The following is a 19,793-nucleotide window of genomic DNA, read 5'->3' as shown; positions in this document are numbered from 1 at the left end:
TTTGGTCGAGATTTAAGGGTTCATTGAAGGGTCGATTGAAGGTTGATTGAAGCACACATCAATCGATTGACGGAAAATTACTGATTAAAATGATTGACCGTCTAGGGTCTTCTTCTTTACGAGTCGGTTAATCTGAAACAGTTTCTTTAAAGTGTTATGAACTGCAAAACATTAATTATTGTCTGTTTTAAGTTTCTACTTCGCTCTTTATTTTTATCAGAAAAACAATTTTATCAAACGAAATAATATTGTGCGCTGAACTATATTGACTAATAAGGCTTTATATTTTCTATGATTTTTCTTTACAACAGGAAAAGTTCATTGTATAAATAGAATAAACCGAAATTGGTATAAGGAGCCAAAGTTTTAGGTATTTAATTTTATCTTTTATAGTTTAGGCGGTAAAAAGTAACCAAATTTTCTTCTCTAATGAGTAAGGCGTCTTCAATAAAGAAGGATAGTTACTAAGAAAGGTCAGGTCAGTGATATAAGCCAAAGTTGAAATTTATTTCGAGCATTTCCGACGTTTTAATGAGCTTCACTCATGTGAAGCTCTGTTTCAAAGACACTGTTTCAACTTTTATAACATTTATCCATATAATAATGAATTTACCATGAAAAAAATAACGGAAAATATATTTTTTAATTTGATATTACGATCTGATTTAGCACGCATTTATTTAATTTAGAACTTATTGTAGATACACAAACTAAGCGGAGAACAAATAAAACAGAAAAAACTGAGGCACGAGCACGCAAGAACTTATATTTGGTACAACGCAAAAAATAGGTTATTTTCATGGAAAACAATAAATAATACACAAATCTTTAGATTTCAAGAGTGAGAGCAACCTGACACACCGCTTCCAACATATACTGACCTGTTGAGACGCGAAACAAGATTATCTGACGTTATTACACAAAATTTCTTGGGGTAGGATAGTGTGTGTTGGAATATCTTTAAAGGGATTCGACATCCAGAAAGAACTTTTGTTAGCCCAGCCTTCTCACGTTTTCTAGTAAGGGTTTCTGTAGAATTTTTAGAACATGCAAGTTTAGAGCTCAGGCCTTGGGGTCCAACCACCTACCCCACACTCTAATAATTTTTATGATTCGGTCTATCTAATATACTTTCAACTACTACTACTACTAACAACTCACCGCAGAACCAAGCCACCTGAGGCCAAACCAGCCACGGACGCTCCTCCTCCATCCCAATCTATTCAAAGCCTTCCTTTTTACACCCTCCCACGAGATTCCCATTTCCTTTAGATCGTTCTTTATGACATCCTCCCGCCCCAAACAAGGATAACCAGCAGTCGGTTTAGCCCTAGACGGTTAGTCAAACAGGACAATTTTTGGCAATCTGTCATCCTTCATCCGAACAACGTGCCCTAGCCATCTCAACCTTTCTTTTATTATAGCCCTAGAGAGCGTTATTGAACCACATTTTTCGTACAGCCGATTGTTAGAAATACGGTCAGTCAGCCGGGTACCCAGAACAATCCTTAAGCAAAATCTCTGGAAAACATCTAGCAAATCTTCCTCCGCTTTTCGGAGCGCCCATGCTTCTGAACCATATTTGACCACTGTCATCACTGTAGCTTCTAGTATTCTGATCTTGGTTTGCAGACTTATCTTCCTATTTTTCCGAACTTTTTTTTAACAAAACAAACTAGGCCTTGGCTCTTCTACTTTTAACATCTTCATTGCTTCCACCATCTTCACTAATAATACAACAAAGGTAAGTGAAGCTGCCCACCTAATCAATGTTTTCACTACCCAATGTCACCTTTTCATCTTCACTTATTCCGAGCCTTAGTGACTTAGTCTTCTCAACATTAATTTTCAAACTATTTTAGCAACCTGAACTCGCAAAACCTCTAGAAGTTCATTTATTTTTCACACACTTTCCTCTTGGATGCTTAAATCATCAGCATAATATAAGTCCAGGAAACTTTTTCCTCCCCATTTGATTCCGTGGTCTCCCATTGCCTTTCCTGTTCTCCTTAAGACAAAGTCCATCAAAATAATCCATGTAAAGGAGGATAGAACACAACCCTGCATAACTCCTGATTTAATGCAAAACCAGCGGCTAACCTCATTTCCTACCTTAACCGCAACAGTGTTATTCTCGTACATAGCACTAATCACTTTAATGTATTTGTTTGGTATACCATACAAGTATAAAACGTTTACTAAAGCTCTTCTATCAACAAAATCGAACGCTTGCTCATAATCTATAAAACTGAGGACCAAAGGTGTTGGACAACTCAGGCACTTCTAAATTGTTAAACCAGGAGTGAAAATTTGGTCAACACATCCTCTACCTTTTCTAAAACCGCACTGTTCTTCTCTTAAAACTTTGTCTACGGCATCTCTCAGTCTAAAAAGTATCATATTACTAAATAATTTAATAACTACAGAGACCAGACTAATGCCTCGACATTTACCACAACCACTTTTATCACCTTTCTTATAAAGTGGCTTAATTAAGATTTTCCTAAAATCTTTAGGTACTTCCCATTTTTCAAAAATCATATTCATTTTATCTTCAGTAACTTATTTATAATCACAGAGCCACTATATTTAAGAAATTCATTTACCACACTATCAGCACCTAGAGCCTTATTACTTTTTAGTCTTATTAGTACAGTCATTGATTCTTACTCGCAAAACCAATCATACGTCACTTACAAGGTATCACAAATATGTTCACTTTCATGTGTATCTGGTCAAGCAACTGTATCTTGGTTAAGCCAATTATGAAAATTTTCCGTCCATCTCTCTTTAACTACTTACTAACTTACTTTCAACTCTTGTTGAAATTGCAGCTTTTAAAATATAGCCTCTATAGTTTCTTTTTATTAGCTAGAAAAGCGCCTGACCAAGGTAAATGAATGTATTTACACAGTATTTAAGGTGGTATTTATAAACCCCAATATCCATCCCTAATCTACTTCTAAAGGTTGTAAGATTCTGTTAAGACAAGTGTAAAACATTTCTTAACCTCAAATATACGACGTAGGTATTTTCGAAGACCACGCTGCCGTTCCATAGCATATAAATAACAGTTCAATAGGGAAAATCCTTTTATTTGACAGAGAAACACAAAAAAAATCTCTGGATATTTCGGTCACATACATAGGCTACGGTGGCCGTCTTCAGCAGATAACCTTTGTATTTGACCGAAATATTCGGAGATTTTTTTTTTTGCTTTTCACTGCCAGATCAAAGGGTTTTCGCTATTGAACTATTATTTATAACCTAAAACAATTTATTCTTCAAATTTGACTTATGAATTCTGTTCTTTTACGCTATGCATTGACAAAGCGGCTCTCGGGATTTGAGCCAGTTATATCCTTGGCCACCTATCTTAGTCTTTCAAACCTTATGAATGATAAGCGTGGTCTTGGTACCTTTCTAGTAGTAAACACTAGCCTATTTCCTTATTTCATGTGCAACTGCATCTCTAAAAGCTTTATCCCCGTAACACAAAAACAAAAAATCAAGTTCATGAAAACTTAAGACACTGGATGGGAGGAGGCGAATACTTAAAAGTACCTTCACGGACCTTAACTCAAGCTACTAAACTATGTTCACCTTGTTTTCACACATATTACCTGTTTTGAAGAACTCAGCCCCTCCCCCCCAAAAAAAATAAATACCAGCATATAGGTGAATTTAATTCCTTTCAACTTAGAATAAGAAACTCATACTAATTCTCAACTAAATGACCTATTTTGACGAAATTGCCACCCCCCTTTCTGAAATAAATTTTTGCATACAGGTGACTTTAATTCCTTCCTTCTCAAAATAAACACCGAACATGACATCGTGCAATATACAAACAGACTAAAAAACATACTAGTGTTCCCATAGTAAGAGAAAGACCTCTTCTGCTCTCCAGACTTGTGCTCTCTCCACGGAGAATGGGTTTTCTTTATTCTGTCTAATCAATATTTACGAAGGTGACAGGAGGGGCGGGGACGTCTTTTATAGAAAAAGAACAAGAAAAAAGTTAACAATGGGAGATAAAAACTGAAGTTAAGCCTAGGCGCAACATCCATGGGCATAGCCATCCAGAACTATTGCGGTGGATGTAGCTTAAGACTAGATTTTGAGGCATTGAAGAACAATAATCTATAATGTTAATTGGAATTGTCGTAAGGGAAAAATAATAATTATGAGAGTAATTATAAATGAAACACTCAGTATTAAAATAAATCGAGTTTGTCTCAATATATTTTCCGATTCCGCATTGCGCTAAACTGTCAGAATAAAAACTACCATTTGGATGGTTTTGTTTTGTTACTTTAAAAATAAAACGAGTGATACTTTTTCAGCAATAGTAATCTGACTTTGGGAGTTTGTTTTTAAAATGGTTGATTTTGACCATGATCCATTTTGGGGCCGGCGCACTCCCCTGGAAAATACATTCTTCCAGACACCAAACTTCCTAAATGTATTTTGAAATATAGTTAGAATATTCAAGAATCTCTTTCTTCTTCCTTATTTTTATTTGTCTTAATTTTCCCTTGGCTGCTCAATTTTGCATGTGGGAAGAATTTTTCTGGGGGAATTGTTGGAGGGATTTGTTGGAGGGATTGAAATTTCTACGGGGGAAGAGAATTCTTCAGGGGAATTTTTCCAAAAGGAGATTTTTCGTGGGGAATTTTCCAGGGGGAATTTTCCGCAGTGTGAGTTTTCCGAGGGGGATACGCTTAGCACCGGTTCATTGTAGCACAAAGCTTTCTAATTGCTGGCTATTTGCCAGAGATTTTGTAGTTCAGTTTTCATTAGAGGTAAATAAATAGGCTTAAGTAATGAGCACAAATTGTGATGTACGATTTGCACACAATTTGTGCGCAATACGGTACATCTAAGTCTGATAACCTTCTGCCGAAAAGGTAGAGACTCGTGCCTCAGGATTTGAAGCGGATATGTCTGGAATTCCAGGGGGCTATTATGACAAAAAGAGTGCACTTCTTTGCCTTTTGAAGTATTTCCTAGTAAGTCTAAAGAAGTTTTCCCGGGGAAGAACTAACTATATATCCACTTTGTACATCTATGCCAAATGGGACATGATTTTCATTAACGTTTTGTTGACAAAGCCGTTCCTTCTTCCTAAAACTCAATCTGTCCCAAGTTTTAGACCTCCAATTTTCTTTTGGAATTTCTGACGACATCAATACAATTTGTCTGTTATTTGCTGCTTTGATGAATTTACCTTTCTCCCCTTCCCATACATCTTTCTTTCCGTAGATCCCATACATAAATCTTGCATCTGCGGCTTTTCTAAATATCTACTTGATGTTTTCCCTTAAATAAAAAGAAAATATGTGGTATTGAAGCTGCAGTATGACTTAATATTAAAGCAGACCTAGACACGGAAGGGTTGTTTACACTTACTTAATAGGGGTATGAATGCTTGATTTTATGATTACTTTGTACAGTAAGCAAAGGTCAATGACATAAATATTTTCAGAGCATTCAACCTTATAAGTAGTTCAGTACCTGTGCTATCAGGTTTTTAGGTAATATACACGTACGCAAGGGCAATGGGGCCTATTAAGCAGGGTTGCCACCACGGTCAGTTCCTGAAGTGCTACTATTGCCCAAATTTGCGTGCTACCCAGTGACTTTCGGTGCTACAGGCAAGAAACTGACCGTAATAGTGTTAAAATTGCACTTTCGTGCTACAGGTGGCAAGCCAGAGCACGTACTACAATACTGCACATAATGAAATAGTGCTAAAATAGCACTTTCGCGCTACAGGTGGCAACCCTCCTATGGACTCGTCCTCTTAAATTTTAAAATTTCCTCTCTGGTTTATGTGTATTCCCATATTATTTGCCAATTTATAGGATCTCCCCCTAAATAAATCCCACGTTCATACAGGGTAAGCAGGGATTTTTTTTTGGGGGGGGGGGCTTGTTCTTGTTCTCAGAAAATATTATCAAAGCCATGCAGACGGGCTGTTTGAATCAGGCTCATAAGTCAACTTCAGTATCCTTTTCACGATTCTCAGACAAATTGCTAGTTTGTGTTTGTCATTTTGACAGGTTTGGCCCACCCCTGAAGTAAATACTTGCACACCTGCCTAATTTTAGTAGCTAGCAGGACGAATGTTTTAATTGTTAAATGAATACTATTTCTTTCTTTAAGTTTGTTAGAAAGATTGAAGCTTTCCAAACCCCTCTAACGGAGTAAATTCTGGCTTACCTACCTGAAATCTGAGTACCTAACAGGGCAAAGATTTTACACAGAAATACAGAAGAACTACTTATGAAAAAAGGTATATTTTAAAAACTTTTCATTCTTTTTCTAGCTTAAATTTTTCCTTAGAATAACCAGTCAGGTGCAATTTAGCTTTTTGTTGTTTACTAGACTTGAACCCCATCCCCATCCGAATTTTTTTTTTCAAATCGTAGAAATGTAACAAAAATGCATATAAACAAATTGTTGATCTTTTTTTTAAGTTTTTTTGTAAGCCCCCCTCCCCGAAAAAAACCTCGAACAAGAATCTTGAATACGCCCTTGGATACAAGCTTTTGAAACCAATTTCTTGCCACTACAAATTCTCTACTTCGTTAGTGTACTTGTGATATTAAAATCAAGAAGAAAAAAAACCATCATTCACGAATCTTGGCCTTTTTAACGACAGGCGTCACGATTGGTCAGGTATAAATCTCAATTTGTATGTTAGTAATGATATTACTGAAAAATAAGTACCGCTATTAGAAATTAGAAAAAAAAAACATTTTTGGTTGTCAATTTCTGTATGTATTTTTTGTTCTTAGAAGGGAACACACTTAAATATACTTGTGATGGCAAAATTTTAGTTTAGGGCTTTTGTTGATATTGGAAAGTCGTTGAGTCTGGTGAACAAGACCCAGTAATGGATCCAGAACCTTAATAATCAGCTGGGAAGGTATATTGAAGTACCTATCTCCACTCTTTCCCCCTCAAAAGGGCATTGACCTTTGGTGACTTTTTATAATCTTCGTGTAATAAATGTGAAATCTTGACAAATAGATGTATTGCTCAAATGAGGAATAAGAAAAGTATTTTGAGCCTCATACCTTTGCTCAATCCCGATTAATAAGGGTATAAACATTTGTAAATCCCTTGATACTGTTTAAAACTCTCCTGAAATAACAAAAATTGCATTTTCTAAAACTAGAGTCAATGAAAAAAATATTAATATCCCAAAATTAAGGTAAAATGTGTTTTGTCAAAATTTAGATATTACATATGTAATCTTCTAAGTCCTATAAAGTAGGAAAGGGATAGAGATTGTAGCATGATAACACCTTTTCAGGATATATTTTAGGCCTTGAATCCACCCTTGAACAGTTCATTGACATATCTTAACTACTTTTTAAGATAGGATAATTATGATTTGTCATACTCTTATTGTATATTCCGCGGAGTAATGTTTAATTTAAGAGATTTATTATACTTCTGTCATTTGAAAGCCAACTTTTAGACATGGTACTGTCTATTTTTTATGTATACATAAAATAAACGGAACAATTGGAAAAGAGCAGACATAAATTGAAACCAAAGAAATGAGTCGTTACAAATAAATAAAGCAAAGGATTTAAGGGAAAAATTGCAAAATGGGACACATATCGTTTGTTCCATAGAACGTGTCATCATTGTGGTTTATTTCGAAATGGTAGCTTTTGTTCTTGGTTGGACCAGCTATTGTACATGTTTCCAGCTACTGTATTCCATTTTAACTCTACACAATTTTCCAGATTAAACTCCAGCAGTAAACCAGATAGAGCCACATAAAGCAGCGGTAAAACTAATTAAGGAACCTTTTGCTATCTTCGGAAGGTGTTGTGCTATTGACTAAAAGTTTTAAGAAGACATCTACAGTCCAAATAAGGTTGCAATTTTAGATGGTGGAGCTTTTTAAGCTAAGATACATTTTTAGACAATCTTTAAAACCTTACACATAGAAAAGAACTAAGACAATTCTTACTTCATAATATGTGGAAAAAATGCCGTGAACACATTTTGAGACACTTTCCTCTGTGCTTTACCCTCCAACCCCTCTCGTAATTTGAAAATTTATAGCCCAAATTATATATTTTCCATTTGTCTTTTGTTTTTTTATTTCGTTACCGTTGATTCACTCTACAGATATTAAGTTGAACCAAGAGCGACGCATGGCGAAATGAATGGGAAGCATATAATTTGGGCCATATATTTGAACATTAGGGAGTAGAGGGGTAAATATAGTGGAAGCGGCTCCAAAATGTGTTTACTACTATTTTTGCATAGTATCAATTACAAATGGTTTTCTTGTCATGTCTCCTTCTCAAGAGCCCCCCAATTGTGTATTTGTACCTCATATTTGGACTGTAAATTCATTTCTGACATTTTTATTTGCCTACCACAAAAACCTCCCGAGTTAAAAAAAATTAATTGCCTAAGAGGGAGGAGAGCAGTAGTTTTAGCATAGCCTAAAACAACTGCATGGTTCCTCTTGGGAAACTTGTATCCACTCTTTAAATTTTCATTCATCTAGCTAAACAACTTGGTAATAGTAGAATGTATGCCTCGTTCTAAATTAAAGCAGTAATAGGAAAAGTCTTAGTTACATTAGTTACACTAATGAAGTACCTACCTCCACTCCTTCTCCCTCTGGAGGGTACTGACCTTTGATGACCTTTAAAAATCTGTGTGTTATAAAAGTGAAACTTGCAAAATAGATCTTCTGCTTAAATGAAGTCCAACAAAATTGTTTTCAGCTTCACAACTTTGCTCAATCCTAATTTATAAGGTTTTAAAGACATGTCCATACATTTCCTAAATTAAAAAAAAACAAACACTGATATGGCTTAAATATAACAGAAATTGCATTTTCAGAACTAAAGCTAGAGAAAAAAAAAGTGATAACTGAAAATTAAGGTAAAATGTTGTTTTGTCAAAATTTCAATGGGTATAGACCTGTCATCTGGGGAAATTTCAGGACCGTCTAGAGGAAAAAGTGGAGATAGGTACTTCAAAATACCATCCTTGGACATACTTTAGCCTGTAGATCCATCCCTGAAAGTTTCATTTTCCTAGCCCAACCCCTTTCCAAGATAGCCAAAAGTAGCTAATGTAGAATTTTACCTTTTTATTTTTTTCAAATTAATATCCTGAACAAATCGTTGACGAGAATTAACCTAGTTAAAAAAAACTACGAACGCAAACCAATAAACGAACCAAACAAATAAGCAAGCAGTTAGATACAGGCTAGGGTTGTATCCAGACATTAAGGAATGGGAGGGGGCTGGGATGTAATTAGAGTGGAAGGGACAGTAAAAATTCAATCGTTTTCTTAATCAAATGAAGTAATAAGTTTGTTATTACAGTGCTACTTGGTAAGAACGAGGCTTACATTCCACTGCAAGGACAAACATAGGGGAGGGAGAGTGCTCGGGGTCACTGGCGGATCCAAGGGGCCGGGGGACCCCCCACCCAAGATTTTTCTGGCCCCCTCGTATCCTGTTTTTTTACTCTTCTTTTTATAATAAATTTGTCAATTTGGTCAATTATTGGCACCTTTGTCACATGCCCCCCCCCCCCCAAAAAAAAAATCGGTCATTGGCGCCCTTGTCACATTGGGCCTCCCCCAAGATTTTGTTCTAGATCCACCCCTGCTCGGGGTCTCGGCAAATTGCTGCGTACGTGTCTGTTCCACTGTTGCCAACAGCTTTCCAAGCTGGTAAAAACTGCAAAAGCTGCAGTATAAGCCAAACCTGCTTGTCTTTTTCTCAGCAAAGATCTTTTAGTGAGGAAATCGTAGCATTATCCAAATATTAAACGATTTTGCACGTATTTCTTATCTTTTGAAGGAAGGTGTGTTTCATCTCTAATTATTGCAATACAACTTAAGACACCCACCTCGTTTATATCCGCTGTGAAAAAATCCACAGCTACAAGCCAACAATTATGTATTCACAGAACAACACTTCACGTGCAAGCAGCTTTATCAGACTGGAAGGTAACTCTAACAAAACTTTCTAAACACGATCTCGATTTCAGGGTCGCCACTTCATCTACAGCACAGCCCTACCCATACCAACTTATAAGTTACGCTTAATTAGCCAACCCGTAACCCGAAGTCCAGAGCTGCTTATCTTGCTGGGTATTTTGCACCTCTTCTCATTTAGTTTTTTTTTTATTCGGAAATTCCATAATTCTTTCCGCTTCCGGATTGGATGTCTATGAACTCGTGGAAGAGTAGTTATTCCATTGGACTAACTATAGCAAGCCTCAACTGACGCTATGAAAAATAGAAGCACTTAGTATTACGTATTTAACTCCAATTTAGGGTGTCTTCAAATAAAAACCAATAAAATGAATAAAAACCAAGTCAATGACGCTTGTAGGAGGGGGAGTATATGGGATTGTGCATGCATAAAGCAACTGGTCTTCGAAATGGGCGCCGGCGTCCCCACCCCTGGGAAAATCCCCCCCCCCCTTGGAAAATCCTCTCAAGGAAAATTACCCCCAGAAAATCCCCCGAATAATTACCCCCCCCCCCGTGGAATATTCAACCAAACGCACAATTGAGCAGTCACAGAAAAAGTACAAAATATGTACCTCAAAATGCCGACAGGACGTCCTAAGGGGTAACAGAAGGACGAGATATAAAAAAAAGTTTTAGGCCAGGGTTTGGTTGGTCTCCAATCGCTTTTGAATTATAAAAAAAGACTAGAACTCTCAATTTTCGATCGAATGAGAATCCTCTGAAGTTTCTGCGACCACGAAGGGGAGGTTGGGGATGAGGAAGGGGTATCCCCCTCCTATATGGAGTAAATAATACTAATTCTGGGGTTTAATGTTACTCTTTACTTACATAATGACATCTTAGACCGGAAATGTTTCCAGAAATCAAGAGGAACTAAATAGCAATTTCAAACTCCACCTCCTTCCCCTTCCTTAGAACTAATGCTGTATTTACCTGAAGGCTCAATGAGAGTTGGGATGTTTTGGCATTAAAGCGTACCCTTTGAGGCATCTAACCCCCCCCCCCCCTCCAAAGTTTATACGACCACCCTTTCCATAAAAAACTTATATCTTAACAATGGGCAACTTGCAGAGCTTCCAGCCCTTGCCCTGAGGGCTGGAAGGGATGTTGTCAAACCCAGACCCTTGGAGGCATGGTTATTTGACCCTCGGACTATTTTGAAGAAAATGGCTAACTCAAAATTTTGATCGGGTATTTTCGGAAAAAATGAGAGGGAAATCCGGGATAGGGATTCCCCGTGGGATTGTTCCGCGGGGAGGAGCTTTCAGGATGAATACTCCCGTGCTTCTGTGATGGTTTATCATTTTCCTTTTCTTATTTTCACGTCGTGATATTTATTTTCTGAGATTATAGTTCGTAAGTGTGCGACTTGAAAAAGGCTAATTACCTGTTTTGGCGGAGAGCCGAGACATAAGTTAATTTCGTTTTGAATGAATGTTTTTCGTATGAAATGTTCAGACCTTTCCTGAACTTTGTAGAATATTAAATTAATAAAACAAATTTTTAACTGAAAGTAAGGAGCGACATTAAAACCTAAAACGAACAAAAATTATTCCGTATATGAAAGGGGCTTTCCCCTCCTCAACGCCTCGCTCTTTACGCTAAAGTTTGTCTCTGTCTTACAACTTTATTTTTTAAAACAATAAAAAACTTTAGCGTAAAGAGCGAGGCGTTGAGGAGGGGACAGCCCCTTTCATATACTTAACAATTTCTGTTCGTTTTAAGTTTTAATGTCGCTCCCTACTTTCAGTTAAAAAAAACTTGTTTTTTTTATTTAATTTCTGATCGTTTTTAGTTAATGCAGCTTTTATTTTGGCTCTCCGTCATTGAATAAGTAAAACAAAATTTGCATATTAATTTTACTTTTCTTGTGCTAAATGGCTTTCCAATAAACCAAAACCAATACTATACAGAAATACCAATACAGAAATTATTCCGTATATGAAAGGGGATACCTCGCTCTTTACGCTAATTTTTTTTATTGTTTAAAAAAAAATAGAGTTGTGAGAAAGTCAAACTTTAACGTAAAGAGCGAGGCGTTGTGGAGGGGACAGCCCCTTTCATATACGGAATAATTTCTGTTCGTTTTAGTTCATGAGTTGTTTTTCGTTCAAGAACACATAGGACGGGTACAATTGAATTAGCAACTCTCGACGTTTCCACAAAGGATGCTTAGAGAAATATGCAAGAGTCCGAGACGAAACCAGGTGGATGATCAGCGAAAATAACTTGATCTATCCCGTAAACGGTACCAGCATTTTCCCCATTGATCGTATTCTGTTTAAAACCAAGAACGTCTATCAGATTATCATTGAGGATAATTATTTCAGTGTCAACAAGTGAGATAATGTAAATAATATTTTGTTCCAATGAATATTTAAAATAGAATTTACAAATCCTACGATATGAGATTTTTCTATTGATTGTACGACACAAATCTTCCATATTATCGTATTCAATATGTTTCAATTTGGCATGTTGATATTCACTAGATTTTAGTACTTCAACACATTAATAGTAAATAAAGTAGGACCAATAGTATTGTATGAATTTTAAATCATATACATAATACTTTCTAAGGATGTCAGAGGTATTTTGGAAATTCAATTGACAAGAGCCCATTCATATGCACAGTCGAATTAAATGGCGGGGGAGAGTTTCGTCCAAAAATCACTCGTCTTATTCAAGTCGTTGTAGAGAGGATCGGAAAAGTTGGACATAAATGTTACATAGAAATCATTGGGCATTGTCAATATCTTCAACACCGATCCAAGAATAAAAATCAGAGTTGTATCCTAGCCACCGAACAAGTAACTGTCTCCTGATCCTGTGAGTACGAGTCTTTAAAATCTTTTAAATTTGATAGATTTCACCAATATTTTTAACCATATGTACCGTAGTTCATATTCATAAAAGCCGCCGAGAATCTCTTCATCTTTTGTATCGCACAAACGATAAGTTATGGGTTTAGTGTCTAGGATTTTTGCCACTTGAAAAAGTTCGGTGGACTACAAGTAATTCCCCTTTTCAAAAATATTAGTTGTCCTATTAATTCGAACAGTATCACCAACATTGAATTTATTTTTCTTCTTGACAATCGTTTCATTGGAATATTGTTTAAGAAATGTGTCAATTGTATCATGATCAGAATGATGAACTTCCGTTGGGCTTGAATTGGTCAATGATCGATGAGGTCGTTGATTATAAATCAACATGATTTTATCTAAATCATGAATAAAAGCCGGTGTATTTTTCAATGTACAATATCTTGAAATTAAAAGTCAAAGATTTCTTATTAATCGTTCGGTCAATGCAGCCTTTATAGGACTATGACACAGATAGAGCAGTGTACTATATTTCACTAGTATTTTTGCAACATGGGGGTTAAAAAATTCACTACAGCGATCCGTTTGAATTTTCTTATATGAATCCTGTTCGAGAATACTTTCAATGTTCTCAGCAACTTCAACGCCTCTTTTCGTTCGCAATGGAATGGCATATGCAAAGAGACTAAAAACACTAATTGCAAGTAGAATTTATGTCTGTGGTGTATTGTGGCTTCGTTTAATCTTAACTAGAGCCAGGAGATCTGCTTTAAGTATATACAATGGGGCAAAGGCCTTAGTTTTTCGATACTGATTAGTACGAAGTCTATGATTTCTATTCAGAGTCTAATTTGATTTATTTTGCAGATAGTCTTTTACGGTTTTAGTGTGAACCCCGGTGGACTTGGAAAAAGTGGCGGAGGATCTTACACTCCCCTCCTAAACCATTTTTTCAAAAACACCTTTCAGAACTTCAACCATTTTGAACGTTAACTCGTTTTGTAACGTCCACTACCCTTTTGTATACTAGTGGTTGGTGGTGGTGGTGGTGACGTTGACTTGATACGTCTTTGCTTTTGTCTAGCTATCAGTGGTGTGCTAGTATTTTCCAAGATTGATTTAAAATCTTCTACTTGTTCTTCTGCATATTTTAATGGTGGTGTTGTTGATGATGATGCATGTTCATTTAATTTTTTTAGAATTTTTCTATTGCTAATAAGACTTTTGGGGAAGTTTAATGTATTTAGAAAGTTGTATAGATGAGCGTCAAATGATAATAGTCCTTTACGATTTGTAACCATGTCATAGATTAAATCAAGTAGATTATAACTCTTGCCCAGAATTATAATCCCTTTTAAATTGTTCTCAAGTTAAACGTTATCTTGACCACTTTCCATGAGATAAGTTAGGAGTCGTTTACTTTGTTCACGATATGAGTGGGGCATTAGATTTCCAATTTTCAATACAATTGAATCCAATTCCTCCTTCTGCAATTGTGTTCCAGCAGCAGCAGCAGCAGCAGAATCTTGAAGAGATGATTCTTTTTTATCAATACCAGCAGTGGTCTTCGACCGATAGGGCTTATGTTTGTCCACTCGGCGAAGTGCATCTTGAAGTAAAAGCAGTTTTTTATCATCCTCAATATTCTCATTGTCAATGAATTTACTCAGACTGTTCTCAAAGTGTTCCACGGGTGAGAGAGCGAGTTCTATTGGAGTCAATTTATAGAATTTTGCCATCTAGAGAAAACTGTTTACAAGTCCTGCAATTATTGGCAGTAAAAGTGTAAAAAAGCCACCGCCAGCCTGAAGAAGGCGTTTCTTTTTAAAATTATTTCCTTTGTTTGTAGAGGCCAATGTAAGTACAACGGAACAATACTGTTTTTCTCGTTTCTTAACCAATTATGGTAGTTGACTATTGCCGTCGGTCAAACTTATAAAAAGTTCTGATGCAAGATTAATGAAATCATTGTCGATAACGTGTTTGAGTATGGCTTTCCTAAGCGAGGGTTTTGAAGTACTTAGAAATGAAAACAGATGTCTATTTTCATGTAGTTTCTTCAGTGTCACGATAGCAACTAATAGGTCTTTTTAGTGTTCACGGGGAGATTTACTGTAATTCCATTGTCGAAAATATCTGTGACTACACGCAGATCCTCGGGTGTATTTTGATTAAGATCTAATAGGATATAGCCGTGGGGTTTATTAGTTGCCAGATTGTATGCTGAGAGCAGAAATCTAGGGGCGCCAGTATAGATTTGTTTGTTGAAATTTATTAGCGAGCAACAATCACGAACAATGTAGACGATATAGTAGGTGCAGTTCAATGCAAGTGTTCGCATACATTTGTTCTGATGAACGAAATTGTGTAGAACCAGAGTAACGGAAATCTGTTCATGATGAGAGCGAATGGTGAATGATTGCAGCATTTCCTGGGACCATTGTTCAATAAATTCAGCCAAGTTATCAATAATCAGTCAAGAGTTTGCTTCAATAATGTTGAAAACATCAAATGCCTGTATGAATTGTATCTACACCAATCCCGTCGTGGCAATTGCTTTTATTTTATCGTATGACTCCTGCCAAATACTGTAAAAATAGTAGATTTTTTTCGGCTTTTGCAAAAACATTTTATCGCAATTTTTAATTATTTTAGTTAAGAGTGTTGTTTTACCCAACATTGACGGCCCACACAGAAACAATATGAATGGTGTTTTAAACTGATACATGTTCCCTTCAACAGTTCACCTGGACAACTAACTGTAGACCATAGTTGTCTAATGACTAAATAATTTCCCTATTACTACTACTCTGTTCAAGAACAAAAAATCAATAAAGAATCATATTTCTTGTATAAAAAACAACACCACTAGAAAACAAAGAAAAAAATACACCTTTTAAATTTACTTATAAAAAATGCACTAGAAAAAGCACTTAAAATAATATCACCTTTTTTTAATTTGAATGCAACATGTACAAAAGCACAAAAAAAATCTGCTCTAAGTAAAAAAGATAACTTTCGTAGTGGCAGTAGGCCCCCCGCTGGCGGCCGGCCCCCCGGGCCGCGAGGCCCCCCCAAAGGTTGCGAGCCCCCCCCCCCAAGGTTTTGGGAAAAATTTATTGGACTTTATTCAAACCGAGACTTTCCCTATGGATAACACAGTCGGCCCGGTCTGAAGTTAAATAGTGCCCAAGGGGGAGGGTATTCACACCGTCTTGACAAACATAGACCTTGTCAGAAATAGTACTCATGACAATTTTTTCTATATTTACAGTAAAGTTCCTGTAGTTGAGGGAACGAATTGCCAATAATTTTGCTCGTTGACTTGTATTTTCAACAATACAATTCCTTTAAATGTCCACGTTGAAATTCTATAGCGTGTGGGTACTCCTTTGCGAAGTTTGTTGATTTCCTCTTTGTGTGTCTTTATCAAGTACACCTTCGGACTTACAAACATACAACGGGAAATCATGTCGCATCCCGTTTCTGATATGAAAAATAATAGTTGATTTGGTGCCCGAATTTTCACTAGCTCCGGGTATAGACCACTCCACTTGGTGTAGTTCATCTGTGAGCTGATAATTTCAACGAGTGTCCAATCATCAATTAGGTTTGGGGTTTTTACTTTTATCAGTAGAGAATCCGTGTCCCCGTAGAAGACCTCTACTTGCCCCTTTTCCGGCCACTGTACCCTAGCCACATTGTAGTAGAATTCTAACATGAGCTTTTTAGAGATATCCAAGATCATACTGCCTGCAACAGTATGTTTATTCAGGACAATGCTTCTTTTTTTTCTATTCAATAGTACCATGTCCGGGCCAATGATTGTGAAGGAAGTGTAGTTTGGATCGGCAATCATTCGAGCACATTGTTTGGGATCGGTCACGACGTCACAACGATTCCTATTGCGAACACTCTCACACATTTTACCGAAAGCCGAATTCAAAATGAGCTTTTAAATTTCTTTTTCGGCTTTCGTTTGTGCTTCAGAACGTTTCTTGACAAAGGTGTCAACAAACGTTTTTAGATATGGTTTTTGACTAAACTGGACTGCTCTGTGAACCTTTGTGACGTTGAAACCGTTGTTGCACATCCATTTTAAGGTCACATGATGTACAACAATATTTTTTTTCGGCAGAAGGTCAGCAATAAGTTTTTGTTTTGATGTTAACCAATGCAATCCGTCCACCTCGACTAAACGCCTATTGCGAGGGCTCAAAGAGTCCCTAGTCACAGGTCTAGTGATGCATGGAAAAACAAAATCCTTTACTGAATCGTGTAGCTCAACTGATATCTCCCCGTCAATTTCAAAAAACCATCCAACCAGTCCATTCTCCTCAACACTGTCAATGTTGGGGAAATGGGGAGCTTGAGGGTCATTGAGCCATTTATAGTCACCGCAAGGTAGCGGTGACTACCTTGTCATACCTGTCATAATTGGACATGGCCGAAGGGTAGAGAGAATTAATATCAATGAAAACTGCATCCGATTTTGTCCCCGTCTTTTCTCCTGTTGGATCAATTTCCAAGATACGATCCCCGTGAAAGACGAATCCAACCTTGATTGACCTCTCAATTAACAAATACTGATCAATGTCAATGATTAGCCCAATATTTCCCCCGCTAATTTTTAGAATGAGTTCCATCACCAGATGAGGAGATGAAAAATAATAACCCAAATCAAGCTTAAATTCCCCATAGATTTTGTCCGTATTTTTACACATAATGTCTAACAAAGTTAACACATCACTCGACAAATACAGCTTGCAGTAGTCAAACCTATTTTTACACCCTTCCTCTGCCGACACTTTTTTTAGGAAAGCTGTATTTATAGGAAATGAACCTATGATCACGTATACTGTAGTAAAATGAATCGACAGGTGAAAAAGTTTTCTCGGCAAATCGCGAAACGGAACAATAATAATCATCAGGATATAAGCCTTTGACCGTCAACAAATCATAAATGATTTGGGAATTGTTACCTGAGAAGGGGAAAGTGTTGCAGCCGTCATTGTTTTTCTGCACTTGAATTAATTCGCTCAATGATTTGGGGAAAAAACTGTAGGAATCTAAAAAGCAAATTTTATTCTTGTACTCAACGTCGTCTTTAACAAATTTCCACACGAATTCCAAAACAAGCAGCTCTTCCGACGAATTAGGACATATTCTGTAGGAAAAGCTGTATATCCCCCTAGCATCACCCACTATTCAATTTTTTTTAAGATTTGCCGTTGCTAGTAGCACATACTTCAGATCGTAGTTAGAGTTATGTATAAAAACCGGAAGAAAGAGTTGCTGTTTAAATTTTAAATTACATGAATTGTGAGCCCACCCCCGAAAGTTACTTTTTCCTGTTGAATTGGGGCCAATACGGTGATTGTGATCCTGGACCGGGTCTTTTGGGGCAAAAGCACTCCTACAAACCACACAACCTGTCCCCTTTTCTAGTGCCTGCTCCTCTTTATCTGATAATGACACCGGGTATTTGGTGTGACACAATCATGAAATTGGACAGTTTTCCGTTTTTATTAAAGATACCAATAACTCTTTCATGCTATCTTCATCATCCAAAGCCCAAAAAATCACTTCCTGCTACATTTTATTATTATAATTACAAAGGGCCTGTGCATAAGAACACGCGCTACATCTACCAGTCTTGATTCACAGACTGAAGATACTTTATCAACTTGTAGCTGGGACCTTTATAAGTTTATAAATTTTAAAGCATGTCTGCCTTCTGCCGGCATTTCTATTCTTTGATTGCCATGAATTTTGCAATGTCTCATGTGATCCTAGAATGTTTGTTCAGTTCTAAATGGAGAAAGGCACATGGGGCAATAGAGACGATCCCCTTTCTTCACGCCTTGGGATAAGAGTTGACTCATTGCTGTAACGAGGAAAAAATGACCATAGGATTTTACATCTTTGGGGGGCTCGTAAATAACCCAAACCCAATTTTTAACATTATCTACCGACGGTGTCCTAACTCAACACAAAAATCCATTTTTATTTGATTTCTTTCCACCCTCCGCAAATTATTTTTCATAATAGAGAATGACCATACCCAGCCCAAGATTTTGATTTGCTTTATCAAATATGGTTATTTCTTTCACGAACACCGGATACTCGCCCCCTAAACAGTCAAAATTTACTTTAGGGAAATTTTCTCCACCGTTACATGCAAGTCCGTCGAGATTTTTTATTGTTGAATCTTTGTTTAATGTTTTATGGGCTGCTGCTAAAAATGCATATTTAAAGCATTGCAGCCCCGTGTCAAAATAGAAACTCTGAACTCCTTTGGTAGCCGACAAATCTGGGTGGCATTTTATTTTTAGATTACCCGCTCCCCTTAAAATAATTTTTTTTTTTAAATCTACTGAGATTCAGATCCATGTGTTCAATGTATAAAATTGTGGACCCACTTCCCCTCTCGTTAACCGTATCCAAAGTCGAAATTAATTTATTTACCCAGTTGAAAAAGTTGCCGTCAAATTCATTTAGACCAGGGTAAAAAGTTTGATTGCCAGTTGAAAAATGAAAATAAAAAATATCCCCGGATATCCCCTTTTGTAAATAAACTTTTTGATTTACTGATGCTTTAACCCCCCTTGACCCTCCCATTTCTGAATCTGAATCTCTATAAGTGCTCGAATTTGGTCGATGTAGCTATGGAGATCATTTACAGAGTCTGTTAAAATGACGCCCCCGTCAACCACGTTTTCTTCGGGAGGATTAAAATCTACCCTATATGTTTGTAAGTGACCTAGAGCAGACGCTAACAAATAAAATTCACGTAGTTCCGGGGATATGACACTATTTTCTTGTCCTGCACCTATTTGCAGAGGACCTAATTCATTAATTACAAAACTATCGTCGACAATGTTCCTGGGCACATTAGATCTAACAAATTGCATTGTTGTTTCTGTATC

The 19,793-nt window shown here is 36.8% G+C and overlaps 1 protein-coding gene across 1 annotated transcript in view; it reads right to left on the bottom strand.

Moving 5' to 3' along the window:
* The window catches only part of LOC148945187 (putative fatty acyl-CoA reductase CG5065), a 50,714-nt gene extending 40,664 nt beyond the window's left edge, over nt 1-10,050 (bottom strand). The window contains exon 1 of the mRNA XM_089098772.1: nt 9,910-10,050. The gene's annotated coding sequence lies outside the window, so the exon portion shown is untranslated. The remainder of the gene's footprint in view (nt 1-9,909) is intronic.
* Nucleotides 10,051-19,793: the final 9,743 nt, after the last annotated feature.

Source organism: Artemia sp. Qi Xiang Cuo, chromosome 13 (genome assembly GCF_049724085.1).
Source record: "Artemia sp. Qi Xiang Cuo chromosome 13, ASM4972408v1, whole genome shotgun sequence".
Taxonomy (NCBI): domain Eukaryota; kingdom Metazoa; phylum Arthropoda; class Branchiopoda; order Anostraca; family Artemiidae; genus Artemia; species Artemia sp. Qi Xiang Cuo.
Note: the sequence above shows the minus strand (reverse complement) of the source record. Positions and strands in the feature narration are given on the sequence as shown.